This window comes from Helicoverpa armigera, chromosome 8 (genome assembly GCF_030705265.1).
Source record: "Helicoverpa armigera isolate CAAS_96S chromosome 8, ASM3070526v1, whole genome shotgun sequence".
Classification (NCBI taxonomy): domain Eukaryota; kingdom Metazoa; phylum Arthropoda; class Insecta; order Lepidoptera; family Noctuidae; genus Helicoverpa; species Helicoverpa armigera.
Window position 1 is genome coordinate 3,380,708 of NC_087127.1, and position 18,711 is coordinate 3,399,418.

The 18,711-nt window shown below is 36.9% G+C and overlaps 1 protein-coding gene, 1 long non-coding RNA gene and 1 pseudogene across 2 annotated transcripts in view; 2 read left to right on the forward strand and 1 right to left on the reverse strand.

Moving 5' to 3' along the window:
* LOC135117212 (hemicentin-1-like) overlaps window positions 1–18,711 on the reverse strand; it is a 475,120-nt gene that overhangs the window by 132,082 nt on the left and 324,327 nt on the right. The gene's annotated exons all lie outside the window — the stretch shown is intronic.
* Window positions 1,147–5,427, forward strand: LOC135117228 (uncharacterized). The gene is made up of 3 exons (XR_010276720.1): window positions 1,147–1,629; window positions 2,214–2,340; window positions 3,057–5,427. It is a non-coding gene; the product is annotated as an uncharacterized LOC135117228 (long non-coding RNA).
* LOC126056031 (uncharacterized) lies at window positions 14,210–18,353 on the forward strand (annotated as a pseudogene).

Below are 18,711 nucleotides of genomic sequence, written 5' to 3' on the forward strand. Positions count from 1 at the left end.
GAACAGTCATTGCTGGATGGATCAAGACTCTTTTTCGGGAAGCCAATATTCAGGATTCCCCTGGTAGCTTTAGAGCTGCTGTCAATTCCGACATTTAGCGCAATAATAATATAAATATTGACGAAGTTTAAAAAAGAGGCAATTGGAGGAGCAAAGATACATTCCTCAAATTTTATTTTAAAGAAATTCGGAATGAAACCAAGGGGTCAAGTGGTCCGAATCTCACTAGGTTATTTTCACCTATTTGATTAAATGTTGCATTAGTGCTTCAATCATATGTACCTACAATCAAAAGTTATTGTTACCTTTTTGTTGAATTTAGAAGAAAAGTTATGTTAATTACTTTTTTTTTTATTATATTGTTACAAAATTACATAGATATTTTTACTTTTAAATCATTTTCCTCACCAATTCACCCGCATACTCATATTTACGAACCGCTCACAGTACGTCATGTGGCGCCGGCAGAGAATATGTTCATGACATATAAAACCTCATTGGAGGATGTATTTTATTTTTAATTTTTCATAACTGTCATGAACAAAAAAAAAATGAAGGTGACTCTGTACACATTTGTTTTCCTGTGAGCACGTTTATATAATTTCTTCTACAATAAAAGTTATTTATACCTATTTACCACTTGGAAAGCCTTTTTTCTTTTATGTTCCCAATGACCACACCAGCACGCTATCGAAGAAGCTAATTATTTAATTTTGTGGGGAACATAAAAAAGTGGTCCTTCGAGAAAAAGTTATCCTTCGAGCTTTCGAGAACCTGATCTATCGAGCCTTCGAAAAAGTGATTCTACGAGTCTTCGAGAAGCTGGTCCTTCGAATATAAGGAAAAATAGGTCCTTCGATTGTCTTCGACTTACATAGAAGAGAATTATTCCTTCAAATTAAATATATGTAAGAAGATAATACTCTTATAGAAGTGGAGAAATTTGATGCTTCGTATTACAAGGCAATCCCTTTATAAAAGTGGTTATAAAGAAGAAAGCCACAGGAGGATTCAGAGTCATCCATCAATAATTGTGCGTAAGGGTGTTTCCGTGCTATTACGAAAACAGTTTCGCTGCGTGCATCGCGCGTATCCAAACGTGCAAACGAGGTAAGGCGCTGCCAACCCAAGAAAACGAAACGCAACCAATGAGCGCGCGAAGAGCGACCGAACAATGAACATTTGCCGTGAGTTTCCGGCCAAATATCGAACATCGAGTGAATGAATTGACTGTCGGCGTTCATCATTTTTTTTCGCGTCGCCATTTTTTTTACACGTTTCTGTTTATTTTGTTAGTTTTGTTAGTTGTATATTATTTATAACAGTGTACTTAACGTTAAGGTGTTGCTTACATTTGTTGCATCTGGGTTTTGGCTTGCATCTTAGGATATAGCACCATGGCTCTTAGTGACGAGCTGGCTCAATTAAAGCTCCCTAGGGGCTATGTAAAGGGTGCAATAACTCGTGAAGAAAGTTTTTGTAACAGCGAAGAAATTGTGATCGCGTCTAGTGAGTTGCTCACAGAGCGGCGCAGTCGCTTGGCGAAAAACTTTGCCTCTTACGAGGACCTTAACAAGAGTATTTTGTGCATAAATCCAAAGGACGAAGAAGACCCTTTTGTGTATGAAAGTAAGTACTTCACCTGCATATCCAAAATTGATCGTCAGCTCAATGCTTGTCGTAAATCGGGGCAGCCCGAGGCGGAGCCTCCTAGGCAAAATGCAAATAATTTCAGGAAGCTCCCACAAATTACAATAAAAGAATTTAGTGGTGCCAATATTTTAGATTATCTACCTTTTATTAATATGTTTAAGGCAGTCATTGATTCTGACACAAGCTTGAGTCTGTGCCAAAAATAATATTATTTGAGATCATTTTTAACTGGGGAAGCCTTATGTTTAATTCAAAATTTGCCTTTGACTGAAGTAAATTATTCAGAAGCATTAAAGTTGTTAGAAAACCGCTATAACAATGAGCCAATGATCATTAACCATCACATTAATACTTTGATTGATTTGCCTAAATGCACTGCTGCTGATCTTAGAGCATTGGTAGCAAGTGCTAATGTGCATTTAACTGCACTAAAAAGTTTAAACATGCCGGTTGAAGCTTGGGGTCCGATAATGGTTAACATTTTGCTCCGAAAAGTGGATTCTGAGACAAACAATGAGTTTCACTTGAGACGGGATAAAAAGGTTGTGTTTTCTATGCAGGAATTCATAGATTTTTTGGAGTCCAGAGCGTTGGCCAGGGAGAATGCAATGGAAACAATGCCTGTGAGTACTCCCAGTGGTGTGAAGCCTGGCAAGCCTGCATGTAATACAGCAGCAGCAGTCTCATGTAAGTATTGCAATACTAATCATAGATTATACATGTGTGCCAAATTTAAACTTGCTGCTGATAATGACAAGGGTCAATTTGTTAAAAAACATAAGTTATGCATTGTTTGTTTGAATGCGCATGGTGGTAAATGCAAGCTGCGTTTGAAATGCTCTATCTGTCAGCAACGGCACAATACGCTTCTGCATGGTGTGGAAATGGCTAAGAAGGAGGCAAGCAATGTCGCCACTGTCAGTTCTACTGCCGCAGTGCCCTGTGCTGATGTTGGAAGGTCTGACAGTGCAGTAGCTATGTCAAGTACCTCGCCTGTGAAGGATGTGCTGCTACCTACTGCTATAGTTCGTATTATCACCAAAAATGGTACATTTATCCATGCACGCGCTTTGCTGGACACGGGTAGCCAGGTATCTTTTATTACAGAAAAGCTTGCTGATCAAATTGATTGCAAGATTACACCGGCAAATCAGCTCATTACAGGTATTCTACAAGGCACTAGTAATATGCACCAGAGGGCAAATTTTGATATTTATGCTGCTAATAGCAACTTTAAATTAGCCTTAAACTGTTATATAGCTAAGAATATAACTTGTGAACTGCCACAACAGAGTTTTTATAATGTTGGGTTTAATATTCCTTCGCATGTCTATTTGGCGGATAAAAACTTTAATAAAACTGGTGAAATTTCTTTGTTATTAGGGTGTGATGTATTTTTCCAGGTGCTTCAGAGGGAATCACTGCCTCTAACGCCGCAAGGTCCCTACCTGGTTAGTACCAGCCTAGGTTATATTGTAGCAGGCAGCCTACCAGTATCTGTTGGAAACATCCATTCATCAAATTTGTGTATAACAGTTCAAGGTACCCCCCATAATATTTCTCATAATTCTCATAATGATCATCTTGATAGTATTGAACATACTATTTCAAATTTTTGGAAATGTGAAAAAGTACCTGAAATTTATAAGGAAGGTATTACTGAACATCAACTAGCTGAGGAATGTTTTCAAAACTCTGTCAAACTTGTTGATGGAAAGTTTTGTGTAGATTTACCTTTAAAACTTAATTTAAATGATATCCACATGGGTAACTCATTTAATCAGGCATTGCATCGTTTTCATAATTTAGAAAGGCGTTTCGCTAAAGATGATAAGTTATATCAACAGTATAAGAAGTTCATTCATGTTTATCTTGAGCAAGGCCATGCCATGTACTTTGATATATCCAACTATGATCCTAGGGCAGGTAATGTGTATTTCTTACCTCACCACCCAGTCATTAATTTAAATAGTAAAACTACTCCGGTTCGAGCTGTCTTTGACGCGGGCATGAAAACCAATAATGGTATTTGTCTAAATGACATGATGCTTAATGGGCCTGTTGTGCAAAATGATTTATTTGACATTTTGACACTATTTAGGAGTTTTAAATATGTTTTACTGTGTGATATAAAGGCTATGTATAGGGGTATATTAGTGAGTAAAGACCATTGCTGCTTGCAAAATATTCTTTGGCGAGATTCTGTTGATCAAAGTGTGCAATGTCTTCAGCTACAAACTGTCACATATGGTTCAAAGAGTTCTGCATTTTTAGCAACTAGGTGTTTGATTGAACTTGCTGAACGGTACCAAGAGAAATATCCATTAGCATCTTTTGTGTTGAAATATTCTACATATGTCGATGATGTTTTATGTGGTTCCAACGATATTTTAGAGCTTGTTGAGATAAAAAGGCAACTTATTGAGCTTTTGAACTTAGCTAGTTTTTCATTACACAAGTGGTGTTCAAATAACACTGAAATATTAGATGACATTCCTATTGAAATTCATCAATTAAATAAAGAGGATTTTGATAAAACAAATACTTTTGTGAAAACTTTAGGCTTGTCATATGATGTAACTTCTGATACTTTAAATATGAAGTGTCCAAGCGCTGAAATACAAAAACCTTCTACTAAGAGACAAATGTTAAGTTTTATTAGCAAATTTTTTGATCCTTTGGGTTTGGTAGGTCCTATTTTGGTGCAAGCTAAATACTTAATGCAACAAGTCTGGTTTGAAAAGTTAAAGTGGGATGATGTTCTCCCTGATGCTTTAAATAAAAAATTTCTTCAATTTGTTGAAGGTTTGATAAATATGTCTTGTATATCTGTTCCTAGAAATATCAAGGTATATTCACATAAAAGGCTAGAGTTAGTTGGTTATGCTGATGCATCTAATATTGCACATGGGTGTTGCCTTTATTTGAGAGTAGTCAGAGATGATAACACTGTAAATGTTAACCTTTTGTGTTCCAAGTCTCGTATTAATCCTAAGGATAAAACATTAACTATCCCTAGACTTGAGCTCAATAGTGCTTTGTTGTTAGCCAAGTTGGCAAGAAAAGTGCATGGTACTTTAGCATTAAAATACAATGATATTCCTATTTACTTATATTTAGATTCAAAGATTGTTTTATCATGGCTTAAGATTGAGTCTGTAAAACTAACTGCTTATGTTGCTAATAGAATAGAAAAAATCAAGCAGTTATCAAAAGATGTACACTGGGACTATGTCAGCACCAATGAGAATCTTGCTGATTGCTTATCTCGCGGTCTTAAACCAGATCAGTTAATCGAAAACTCATTGTGGTTTCATGGTCCACAGTACTTGCAAAACAGTGAATATGTTCATGATAATTCTCAGATAAATACTGATGTTTCTGATACTTCTGAGCTCAATTTAATTCCTTCAACATGTAATACTTTAATTAAATGCAAGGAAAATAATTTGTTTTATAGTTTTATACATAAGTATTCTAATTTAAGTACAATGGCTAGAATAATGGCTTATGGCTTTTATAGTCTGATAATGTAGCTCCATTGAACTGGCCTGTAGGTAGAATTGTAAAGGTCATTCCAGAAAAAGATGATTTAGTTCGTGCAGTGGAGGTAAAAACTAGCAAATGTCCCATTGTAAGAAAAAGTGTTATGAAGGTGTGTTCGTTACCTATTGATTATAATTACCTACTCTTTATTTGTAACACAAGAATTACTCTTGGGTTTAGTTTATCTTTAATTTCTTTACTTATCCATTTGGGTAGTTATTTTAAATGTTTTAACACGTTCACCGCGGAAGCCCATTTATGCATCTGGTTAATATGACGCAACGAGATCTATAAGTTCTCGTCGTGATCCATCAGGAATAACGCAACGAGATCCAGCAGATCTCGTACGACTCAGTCACTTCAAACCCCAATAGTTTTATGAAATTTGAATAATTTTATATTTTTTTTGTATGTGTAGGTAGGAGATGATCAGACCTTTCAGTAGGTTTTCACCGCCTCAAGTTATGTCGAAAACAATAATGGAAAATTTACAAAATAGAAAAAAGAGAACTTTTGGATCTCGTTCTGCACTAGATGGCAAGAAAATGCGAGTACTTTTAGATCTCGTTTTGCAGATATTGCATAGTATCGATAAAAAAATAGTGATGAGAAACAATAAGACCAACAACATTATCGATAAAATTAATAATTTATTATAATACTATAGTGTAAGGCATTAGAAACTTATGCGAAATATTTATGGAAACCTCTTGATAAGAATGTCCAGTACTTGGGCTAACACAAATATTTTCACTGCGCACTCCAGGAACACGTTTAAACACTTTTCGTAATAGAGTTGAAGATTTTGGAGATTGATTATTTTAATTTTTTACGTTAGGTTCTTCGGAAGAACTAAAAATAAATTTCTAAAATTTTTCGACAGCGTTTGCGATTCGTCATCCTGATTATAGCGTAATTGATATGCACACATCGAAAGTTGACACGACACTAATTATTTTCTTGTGAGGATTCGCACGAGATCGCTACGAGATCCTTTAGTTCTCGTTCCGCGCTTGATGCAAAATTTTACTATTTGGTCGCAACGAGACCTATTAGATCTCGTACGTTTTCATTCATAAAAATACTACATCCAATGTACCTAATGTGAACAAAAATATTTGTCTCACTCTATCAGTAAAGAAACATACAGAAATTTCATTTGCCGAAATGAGATGGACATAGGATTTCACTTGCGCGATACTAAAACGTCACAAACGAGAACTAAAAGGTCTCGTTCCGCGTTGAACGTGTTAATTTAATTGTCATACTGGCAATGACGAGTTTAGCTTGTGGCTAAGGCCCCAGCATGTTCATGACATATAAAACCTCATTGGAGGATGTATTTTATTTTTAATTTTTCATAACTGTCATGAACAAAAAAAAAATGAAGGTGACTCTGTACACATTTGTTTTCCTGTGAGCACGTTTATATAATTTCTTCTACAATAAAAGTTATTTATACCTATTTACCACTTGGAAAGCCTTTTTTCTTTTATGTTCCCAATGACCACACCAGCACGCTATCGAAGAAGCTAATTATTTAATTTTGTGGGGAACAGAATAAACACGTCTCAAAAGTGGGTCTAGCGTAGCTCGGACACCTAAATAACACCGTTTTCCTCCCGAAGGGTAGAAAACGAATATTTTGGTTCCAGCGTAGCTAGACCCACAAAATTATCAGGCCTTGCCGGCTTGAGAATGTACGGAGGAGCGAAGCTATTCGCCCGGCGCGGCACGATGACGTGCGAGCGGACGTGGAGGGGCGCGACGAGCGGGGAAGGGGAGGAATCAGTGTTGTCACTTGCGAAAATCCAAGAGGTAATCTCAAAAGTGGGTCTAGCTACGCTGGAACCTAAATATTCGTTTTCTACCCTTCGGGAGGAAAACGGTGTTATTTTTATATTTAAAAAATAATTTAGGTATATGTTTAACAATAAATAAATGAAAATTAAAAGTTAAGGTCTACTTAATATTACTCATTCGAAGTAATTTGATGGAAGATAAGCTAAACTATGTTTATGAAAAAGTGCATAACTCCATCTATGACTTTAAATGATAATTAATTGTTCCACTAATGTCATCATTTTTGACATTAATGTTAAAAAAACAATTTAGATGGCACCGTTTTAAATTTGGCTAAAAACAATTAATTTTCCTTTCATCAAGTTAGTAATTTTAGTTGGATTTTGATGTGGCACGGCATACTGACAAACTCTATTGAAATGTCTATCGAAAAATTACACCCCTTTTTAAATTAGGTGAATTACGGAAAATGTACGGAAATTGTGAATGTAAATGGTAACTAATTGTTATTTACCACCTCGCTCCTTTGACAAATTTGATGTATTTTATTTACCACAGATGGAGCTACTTTAGCCTTGGCTAAACACAATTTTCATAAAATTTTATTTTTCTTCCGAAGTTACTCATAAAGGTGTGATTTTTTGTTTAAAGATTCATAAATAATAGGCCGATCAACTAATAGAGGTACAACATTCAAATGTACAGTTTTCAAAAGTAAACAGATTGCATGTCGTAATATTTTACTTCTTGAACTCACAAAATTAATCATATCTTTTGATAGAGTGGACTGATTTCGATGAAACAAAAACTAAGTAATACCTCAAGTCACGTAGAATTTTTGTATATAAGCGTTGTCTGCATTGAATTCGTAGATTTTACGCACAAACAAACAGATAAACAGACAAAAATGACAAAAATTATGGAAATGGGTTCTGTTAGTTATCCTTTAACATGCTGGCTATTTTTTCTTGTCAATTTCTTCAATGTACAAAAATTACTTTTCTAAAGATTTATTATTAATGAACACCAGTTACCAAACTCGGAAAGTCTGTGAATTTTTAATTAGTTGATTCCCCCACCCATTTCACGGATCATAGTCAGACGCTAATCGACCTTGTTTGCACTAGCATAAACAACACATTTGTAATTTGCACACTTACGGCCAGTTTCTTCATCAAAAGTTAAAGTAATGTCTAAAGTAAAAGTAACGGTCAAACTCGTTTTTTCAAGGCTAAAGTGACAGCAAAATTCATAGAAAAGTTTAATTTAACCGTTACTTTTACTTTAGACATTACTTAGACTTTTACTTTGGCTTTAACTTTTGATGAAGAAACTGGCTGTTAATATAAAGCATAGTAAGTATAAACCTCACACGGTGGTTTTCAGACCAATTTCAAAATTGATAGGGAAAGTTTTGATGATTGCCTGGCGCACTAAACCGGATTGTCGTGTCTGTCTTCCACGAGTATGCTCCAGTCAAGACTTGCTTGATTAAAGACCACTCATACCCATGGATAACAGATACGATAAAGTTCATGATGCATCAGCGTAATAAGGCCCTCGCCAAGTATCGTACAACTAAGTCGGTGTCCGATCGTTTTGCATGTCATATTTAAACGTCAGTTGCCTCAATACAGAGCTAGCAAACAGTCGTGTGATTTTATTTAACAAATATTCCAAAAGTATCTGCAGTTCAAAATCAACCTCACCATATGGTCACAAATCGAGCCGCATAATCGTTCGTACTAGCACACCTGTGGGTCATTAGTGAATCGTTTCGAGCAAGCTGAGAACAATAGACAGCCGCATTCCAGAGATAAGACACAAAATACATAGGTACAGAAGTCAATCTCATGTATGTACTTCACTTTTCATGCCTAAACTCGGCGGTCGCGCTAGGGTTGTCAACTTTTTTATGCGCATAAAACTAACGTGGTAGTGGTACTCGTATCTAATTATTTGATGTATTGTTGAGAATAAAACAGGAAAAATGAAATATAAACCAATAATAATAAAAAAAATAATGTGGCATACAAGAGGTTAATAAACACTTTCAACGGAAATTCGTTTGAACGAGATACCGAACTTTTTCAGAAACCGCAATTTATAATTTTGTTATTCATACATATATAGTTGTAATGGGCTGGTGCAGTCCCCGATCTAAGCTTGCTTCTACCTACAGAAACCTTGATGTGCGAGTTTTATTTCGTCTACCTTACAACATACTCTCGCCATGATCACAAAAATTATCAACTCCTACTAGTAATCATCGTTGTGGATAGGTTGGGAGGTTCGCCTGGGTCGACACTAGCAAAACTTATTACGACATTGAGCCAGAGGCCGCCGGGGCGCTTACCTACCCACCTAACTGTACCTACCTACTGCGTTTATTAAACGAACCATCGAAATATGAGAAAATAAGTAGGTACATACTATAGGTAATACGGCAGGTTAAAAAAACGACAATTCACTGTTTATTGTTGTATAAAAACAACCGTCCACTGAACAATTATAATACGACTTTTTTGTTGCTCCATTATTACTTTTTCTTTTGTTATTAAAATTAAAAATATTACAGTCAAATTACAGTTAGGTAGGTATCACAACGCTTGCACATTTATCTACCTTGTGTGTGACGCGCTTATCTCAAGGAAGCGGCAGCCGCGCTCGCACTGTTTTGAGTTGTTTTGAGACAGCGCGTCTGTGAACACGCACACATAGACACCTATGTCTGCGAGACTCGAACGCGCTTTGTATGTAGATTGACTTCTGTACCTATGTATTTTGTGGATAAGAGGACTTGTTTACGCAAAAAATGTGCAGATTCGTGGAAGTTTAAGGTAGAATTCCGTGGGTCGCGGCTGACGCAGCCGCGCGCGGCCTACGACAGTCGTCGGCCGTGCGCGACAATAGTCAACCTATGAAAATGTATGGCGCCGCTGCCGAGGCTAGCGACAGTCGCGCGCGGCCGACGAATTTCGTAAGCCGCGCGCGGCATTGTGTTGAAATTAGTAGATTTTGTTCGTCCGTTCCTTCTAGTCGAAGTGCTAATTGAAATCCTTGAAGAAGAAGAGGATGACGTGTTGCTGTGGCTGTATTATGAAAATATATTACCAATCGACCCTATCTTTAAAAAGTAGAAATGATGAAGGATACTATAAAATACTGATTCAAAAGCATTTGTATTGTAATGAAAACAAAAGGAAGTTTTGCCGACTAAATAAAAAACAATTCAATTCTGGTTTTACTAAGATTCTATAGATGTTAATAAGCGCTAGACCATGTTGAGATGCTTACGGCCGCGCGCGGCTTACGAAATTCGTCGGCCGCGCGCGACTGTCGCGGACCTCGGCAGCGGCGCCATACATTTTCATAGGTTGACTATTGTCGCGCGCGGCCGACGACTGTCGTAAGCCGCGCGCGGCTACGACAGCCGCTATCCACGGAATTCTACCTTTAAGTTATAGTAAGTTCAACTCAGTCGTGCGCGCGGCCTTTTGTGTGGGTAATCCTTGTACATATACAGTGACTTTGTGTGCGTGACAAGAGGTACAGTCAGGTACAAATACAGTTATTTCGGGGTTGTAAACAGGTGTTTAAGAAAAATAGTTATAACGTAATTTAGTGTTAATCTTTTTATAACGATTCTGAATCGCTACTTGAAAAATCAAATGATGAATTTTTGGATTCGCTACTTTCCAAGGTGAATTATAAATTCTGACTCCATGTCAAAATGTCTATAGTATTCTTCTTTATTCTTTTGTACATGTCGAAAAGTATTACCCCACATCCCTTAATCAATTTGATTTAGTCGTTCATTTATGCGTTTCATTATTTCCGTCTTATTTTGGTCGACATTATGCGAAGCAATATAATTTTTTAAAATACCCCACACATTTGTTTACATTCTTATACACGTTTACGTTTTTTTTTAACATTCTTAGTCCACACTTTTATTTATTGTCCGCGTACCCCGAACTAGAAAATATGTAAGGAGTATTTAATTCATCTTAGATATTTCACGTCATTTATTTCTTAGACACTGTCAATGTCAATTTGAAAAGACGTATGAGAAAATAATGAAAAACTGTAAAATGTTATAATAAAAAGCTTTGAATGTTTCATTTTTTGAAACGCTACCTGACTCCTTAAACATTTTCTCCGCGAAGAACTAGACATTTTCGTAAACGACTGTACCCATAACAAAAAGCGATAAGAACACGTCATCCTCAGACGACGTCACTGTCACACGAATGAAAGTTGTATATTTACAAGCCGACGCACACATAGGGCCGCGCGCAAATCTGAGTTGAACTATCTATAATAGATATTTTAAAACATTGTGGACAGTGTGGTTGGTAATTCACAAATAACACAAGTTATACTTATAAATAACATAAACAGACAGTTACAATGGCTACGTTAACTTCGGAACAAAAAAAGTGTTTGAATACGTTAGAAGACGTTGCAAACTTATTACAAGAAACACAAACTAACCTAAAAAAATGCCCTAAAGTGAGACTTACAGACGGTTACATAAAGGCTAGAGTGAAGTGCATTGAAGAGTATTGGAGTTCTTTTAAACAAGCTCATGAGATGTTGACGCAGTGTACTCCGAGAGAGAAGCGTGGAGAAATTCCTTACTTTCTCAATGAAGACTACTTTGTTATTGAAGACTTGTATCTCTGTCTACAAGCAGACTCGACAGACATGCTGAACAAAAATCAACATACCGCAATGGAAACTGCGAACTCTTCAGTACTTAATGGCCAAGACTCAAGACCAATGTTCAACCGTAAAACTGCCTCGGATTCAATTACCAACCTTTTCGGGACAACACGAGGAGTGGCCCACATACCAAGACATGTTTACATCACTTGTGCACAAAAATTCAACAATCAGTGACGTTCAAAAACTACATTACCTGAAGTCTAGCGTTACCGGCGAAGCAGAAGTAATATTACGGCACATTCAAGTTACGGACAGTAATTACGATCAAGCATGGCAATTATTAAAAGGCAGATATGGCAACAAACGTGTTATTGTGTTTTCTGTTTTGAAAAGGCTTTTTAACCAAAAGAAAATCACAACACAAACAGCCAACAGTGTAAAAACTTTATTGGATACTACAACAGAGTGCATAAATAACCTAAACAACTTGAACATTAACACCGATTCCTGGGATCCTTTAATTATATTTCTGGTGATTCAGAAGTTGGACCAGGAGTCACATAAAGAGTGGGAAACCTTTGCTTATAAAGAAAAGTCAGAAGAAGTGCCATCTTGGGAAGAGTTGAAGAAATTTTTGGAATCAAAATTTAGAACACTGGAAATGATACAGCCCAGCAGGACGCGTCGAAAACAATGCACCCGCATTGTAAAGGAGTAAATGGCATATCGTTGAATGACGAACTCTTACCTGGTCCAGTTCTCCAAGAAGACCTGCGTTGTATAATCATGCGCTGGAGAATGCACGCTATCTGTTTCGCTGCAGATATACACAAAATGTATAGAATGATAATGATACACAAGGAAGATGCTGATTTTCAAAGAACACTGTGGAGAAATGATAGCAATGAAGAAATTAAGGATTATAGATTGCTTACCGTGACTTTCGGGACTACTTCAGCACCTTATCTAGTAGTGAAGACCTTAATCCAACTCGCACTTGCAGAAAGAGATAACTATCCAGTAGCTGCTGATATTACTTTGTCAGATTTCTACGTCGACGACGTAATGTCAGGCTGTGACACTGTTAAAGAAGCCATAGAAGCAAGTAATCAACTAAAGACTATGCTCAGTAAAGGGGGTTTTGAGTTGAAAAAGTGGTCATCAAATGACATCGAGTTGATGAAGTCGATGGATCCAAGCAACATTTCTTCAAGCATCCAACTTGATATAAACCTAGATGGTACTGTGAAGGCATTGGGTATCGCATGGAATCTTGGTACTGATCAGTTTATATACAAAATCAGTTTCCCTGCAGCTCCATCTATCATTACAAAAAGGAATGTTTTGTCAGATGTACAAAAACTCTACGATCCATTAGGATGGATATCGCCAAGCATTGTGCTCGCTAAGATGCTCATAAAAAAACTATGGTTGGTTGGCGCACAATGGGATCAACCATTATCTGAACAATTAACCTCAGATTGGTTGAAGATAAGAGAGGATTTCGAAAATGTTAACCAGATTTCGCTGGACCGATGGTTACACTCTTACAGCAGCAATCTGAAAGCTGTACAGCTGCACGGATTTAGCGATGCCTCGACCCGAGCCTATGCTGGCGTTGTATACTGCAGAGTGGAACAACAGGATGGTACTGTATCCACAAATCTAATCGCATCGAGAACCAAAGTTGCTCCATTAAAAACAATATCGCTTCCTCGTCTTGAGCTGTGTGGAGCTCTATTGTTGTCAAGGCTTCTGAAACAAGTTACAGTAGCCATGAGAATTCCTTTCAACCAAACTTATTGCTGGACAGATTCAACTATTGTGCTGGCGTGGCTTCACGGCGAACCTCAGAAATGTAAGACCTTTATAGCAAATCGTGTAGTAGAAATTAAGGACAATACAAATAATACCCAATGGTACCATGTTGCATCACAAGAAAATTCCGCTGACATAGCATCCAGAGGAATGTTTCTGACAGATTTGAAGAAAGAGAAAATGTGGTGGAAGGGGCCAGAGTGGCTTTCAAAAGGAAAAGTTCATTTGAGAAGATCAGAAAATACAGAAACAGATTTAGAGTTAAAATCAATATGTACATTTACAACTCAAAATGAAGAAAAAACCAATATGGGAAGGATTTTCTAACTTGACCAGAATGAAAAGGGTACTTGCTTACTGCCGTAGGTTACTAAGCAATAAAAACAAGGAGAAGTATTTGACTACTGGTGAAATGAATTCTATATTGCAAAATTGCATTAAATACTATCAGCAGACAGTATATAAGGGAGAAATAGATAACATTAAGAAAAATGGCAAAGTAAGAAAATCAAGTTCACTAATTAGCTTGACACCATTTTTAGATAAAAACAATCTGCTGAGAGTAGGAGGTCGTTTACAAAACGCTAATTTACCAGTAACAACCAAACATCCACTAATAATACCAAGTAATCAACACATCACTACATTGTTGATTAAGGAAGCACACAAACAAACCTTACATGGTGGTATACAGGTGATGATGGCCTACTTAAACTAAACGCATCAATATGAAATCGTGCGCAATATGTAGTATACAGTTTTCTGAAGGTGTTTGCTGCACGTCTTGCTGCAGAGACATGGACTTTGGATGTGCAAAAATTACTGAAGCTGGATGGAAAAGACTGGGAGTTGATAGAAGAGCTCAGTGGAAATGTCCAATGTGCAAAATATCTTCACCGCTCGTGGTACCCTCTGAATCAGCTTCCATTGAAACTATCCTCTCGGAAATAAGGGACTTGAAGCGTCAGCTGCTCAGCCTGCCTACGTTGGTGGAAGATATTCAAGTTATTAAGGATGAGCTGTCTCAGGTTAAGGCGACTTGTGACTGTACGGCAGGAAAGCTCGAGGAATATGGTACTCGACTATCAGCGGTGGAAAGTAAAGTCAACGCACTTGAGAGGCTCCAGGACGTAGTCAACAATTTACAATTGGATCTAACGAAGGTGAAGTTCGAGGTTGCAGCACATGATCAACGGTCACGCTTAAATAACGTGGAGATAAAAGGGATTCCAATAAAAAAGAATGAGAATCTCTTTGCTATCGTCGAGGCCATTGGTCGCAAAGTGAATTACGTCTGTCCGAAATCTCAAGTTAATTATATATCCAGGGTTCCTATCTTCAACTCAAATGAAAAACTCATAATAGTGAGTTTTTTTAAATAGGTACGTCAAGGAGGATTTCATTGCAGCGGCACGTGCTGATAAGGATCTTTCAACTTCGGATATCGGCTTTCAAGGAACGTCTCAACGTATATACGTTAATGATCACCTAAGTGCAGAACACAAGAAGTTGCTTAGCAAAGTCAAATCCATTGCTAAGGATCGAAGCTATGAGTACGTATGGGTTAAACATGGAAAAATTCACATATTAAAAAACCAGTCCTCGAAACTCCTAATTATAAGAAAAGAGTCAGATTTAAACAAAATTGCCTAAAATGTTTAACTAAATGTTTCATTTATATGAATATATTTATTTTTAGATTACTATATATCAATACTAAATTCCCAATCAAAACTGTAAACTTAAAATTAATTAAAATATCCCATACACGTACCATTATAACTATAAATTGTAAAAGGTTTAGAACCCCTGCCGTACTAATGAGCTTATCGCCTATCCTGTTTTTTGCAAACGCTCTTTTGTGTGAGGTGTCGCGCTGTTTACTTTAAAGCTGTTACTCATTATTATATTATTATCTCGCTTGCGCTCGCAGTTCGTGAGTATTGCTTGCTTTCTCGCACATTCGCCACTTTGTTGTTTGCATGCGTGGGCGCAAGAAATATTCCTAAGTTATTTCGTTTTACCTCGTTATCTTTTGTACCCTACCCTTTTATAGTAAATATGTTATTTAATTACTTAATGCTATTCTATTATACTAATTTATACTCAATTCTTGATAATATTCCTAATGGCTAATAACTTCAAAAATAAGTTTAATGTTTACTATCAGAATGTTCGTGGATTGCGGACCAAAACTGATACTTTCTATAGGCAAATGGCATGTAATTCATTTGATGTTATTGTTCTCACAGAGACGTGGTTACTGGATGAAATATCGACCTCTGAGCTGTTTGATAATCGCTATATAGTATGGAGACGTGATCGTGACTATGTTTCTACCGGACAAACCCGCGGTGGCGGAGTTTTAATTGCTACTCGAAGAGATCTATCAGCTATTCATCAACCACTTTTCGAATCTACAGCGGAGGATCTGTGGTTGACTGTACGACTAAAAAACGTAAACACGCGTTCGTATATTAACATGCACCTTTGTGTTATTTATATGTGCAAACAAAATCTTGGTATGTCTTTTTCATCGCAACTATCCAATTTTCTACTAAATCTAAATCGTTCTGTCATGAATAATAATAACACTGACACATTCCTCGTTTTGGGAGACTTTAATATGAGCGGAATAAACTGGCTACCATCCGGCAGTATGTTCCTGGTTCCATCTAACATAAATTCTCATGATGAATATTCGCTCACAGATGAATTATGTGCATTAAACTTGCAACAATATAACGGAGTTCTTAATGGGCACGGAAAAATCCTAGATTTAGTACTCTCTAATAACTTAGTTTCTGTCTCTGAATGTTCGAACCCACTAGTGCCCATCGATGCCTACCATCCGGCGCTGCTCGTCAATGCAGATTTTTTGGGGGTCACCTTGTTGGAGTGCGCTCCGCGGATTCGTTACCTTTATGATAAAGGTGATTATGACGCAATCAACGATAGTATTCGGTTGACGGATTGGGAACGTGATTTCTCAAATCGAACAATAGACGAGTCTGTTGATTTTTTCAATAATTTATTATCTGACCTGCAAACTAAGTATATCCCGCAAAAGACATCTCGAAACAAGTCGTATCCAGTTTGGTACAGTTCATCGCTTATTAAATGTATTAGAGAAAAATATAAATATTTAAAAAAGTTTAAACTTTATAACAATAAATCAGATGAATTAACATTCAAACTTTTGCGTGGAAGGGTTAAATTACTGGAATCGGAGTGTTATGCCTCGTATTTAAAAATAACAGAAGATTCCATTAAATTAAATCCGAAATATTTTTGGACTTTTGTTAAAAAGCGTCATAATTCTAATGCGGTTCCTAGTACTTTGACTTACGAAAATCAAATACTGTCGTCTGGTGAGTCAATATGTGAGGCCTTTTCTAAATATTTTCTGTCAAATTTTCTAAATCCCAGTAACGACAATCCTAACATTGATTCTTTTGTTCTTCCTATTGGATCTGTATCGTCTGAAATTTCTAACGTAATGGTAAACACAGATAAAGTAGAAAATTTACTTGTTCAACTAGATACGTCTAAAGCAGCAGGCCCGGATAATATATCACCTAATTTATTAACACGATGTGCTTCTTCTCTTGCTTATCCTGTATCTCTTCTGTTTAAAAAATCATTATCTTCTTGCGTAGTTCCTAAACTGTGGAAGTCGGCTTTTATAACGCCTATTCAAAAAAAAGGAGCCAAAACAACAATTACCAATTATAGGCCAATATCCAAATTATGTCTTTTAGCCAAAGTTTTAGAACGGGTTGTCTACACTCAAGTGTATGCTGCTCTTAGTAACTCAATGAGTCCATTACAACATGGTTTCTTAAAAGGTAAATCCACTGTCACAAACCTTGTGTTACTGAACGACTACATTACGGAGGTAATGGACAAGGGTGGCCAAGTGGATGTAGTCTATACAGACTATAGTAAGGCCTTTGACAGAATTGATCACAGAATTTTGCTATCGAAATTAAATAATATGGGTGTTCACGGTGACCTACTTAGATGGTTCTCCTCGTACTTGGATAATAGGTCACAAGCTGTGGTACTAAATAACTATATTTCGAGTTGGGTTCCTATCCCTAGCGGATGTCCTCAAGGCTCCTTGCTTGGTCCGTTGTTATTTGTTGCATATGTTAACGATATCGATTCATGTCTGATGTCATCGAAACTTTTGTGTTTTGCTGATGACATGAAAATTTACTCAGCTATTTCATCAATCGAGGATATGCTTAAACTTCAGGCTAATCTGAGGAGACTGGAGGAATATTGTCGGAGAAGTAGGTTAGACCTTAATCCTGCCAAATGTTCGGTGGTGACATACTCACGTAAACGTTCAGTAATCAAAACGAGTTACACTTTGGGTGGTCAGCCTTTGCCCAGAGTGAGCTCCATTCGTGATCTAGGTGTACACCATGACTGTAAACTCTTGTTTGAAACACATGTGGATACTATTGTCTCTAAAGCGACTAAATCTCTGGGATTTATAATGAGGGTCTCTAAATCTTTTAAAAATGCAAAAACCTTAAAAATATTATATTGTACTTTTGTTCGAAGCCAGTTAGAGTATGCGTCAGAAATTTGGAATCCTTGTTACCAAAAATATATTGATAGAATTGAAAATATCCAAAAAAGGTTCTTAAAATATTTATGTTTCCATCAGAAAGTTCCATATAATTCCGAAAATTACCTTGATCTTTGTAAAAAGTATCATTTGCTACCTCTGTCAATTCGTAGTGAGATCTCTGACTGCATACTTCTATTAAAAATTTTCAAAAATGACATTAATTGCCCTGAACTTTTATCGAAATTTAGTTTTAATATCCCATCCAGAACCCGATATAATCCACCTATTTCTGTGCCAATTGCATCAACAAACTATAGGAAAAATTCTTGTATTGTGCGTGCAAGCAGAAACTTAAATAAGTTAAGTAAACAGCATCATCATCATCATCCTCCGAGCCTTTTTCCCAAACTACGTTGGGGTCGGCTTCCAGTCTAACCGGATGTAGCTGAGTACCAGTGCTTTACAAGGAGCGACTGCCCTATCTGACCTCCTCAACCCAGTTACCCGGGCAACCCAATACCCCTTGGTTAGACTGGTGTCAGACTTACTGGCTTCTGACTACCCGTAACGACTGCCAAGGATGTTCAATGACAGCCGGGACCTACAGTTTAACGTGCCATCCGAAACACAGTCAT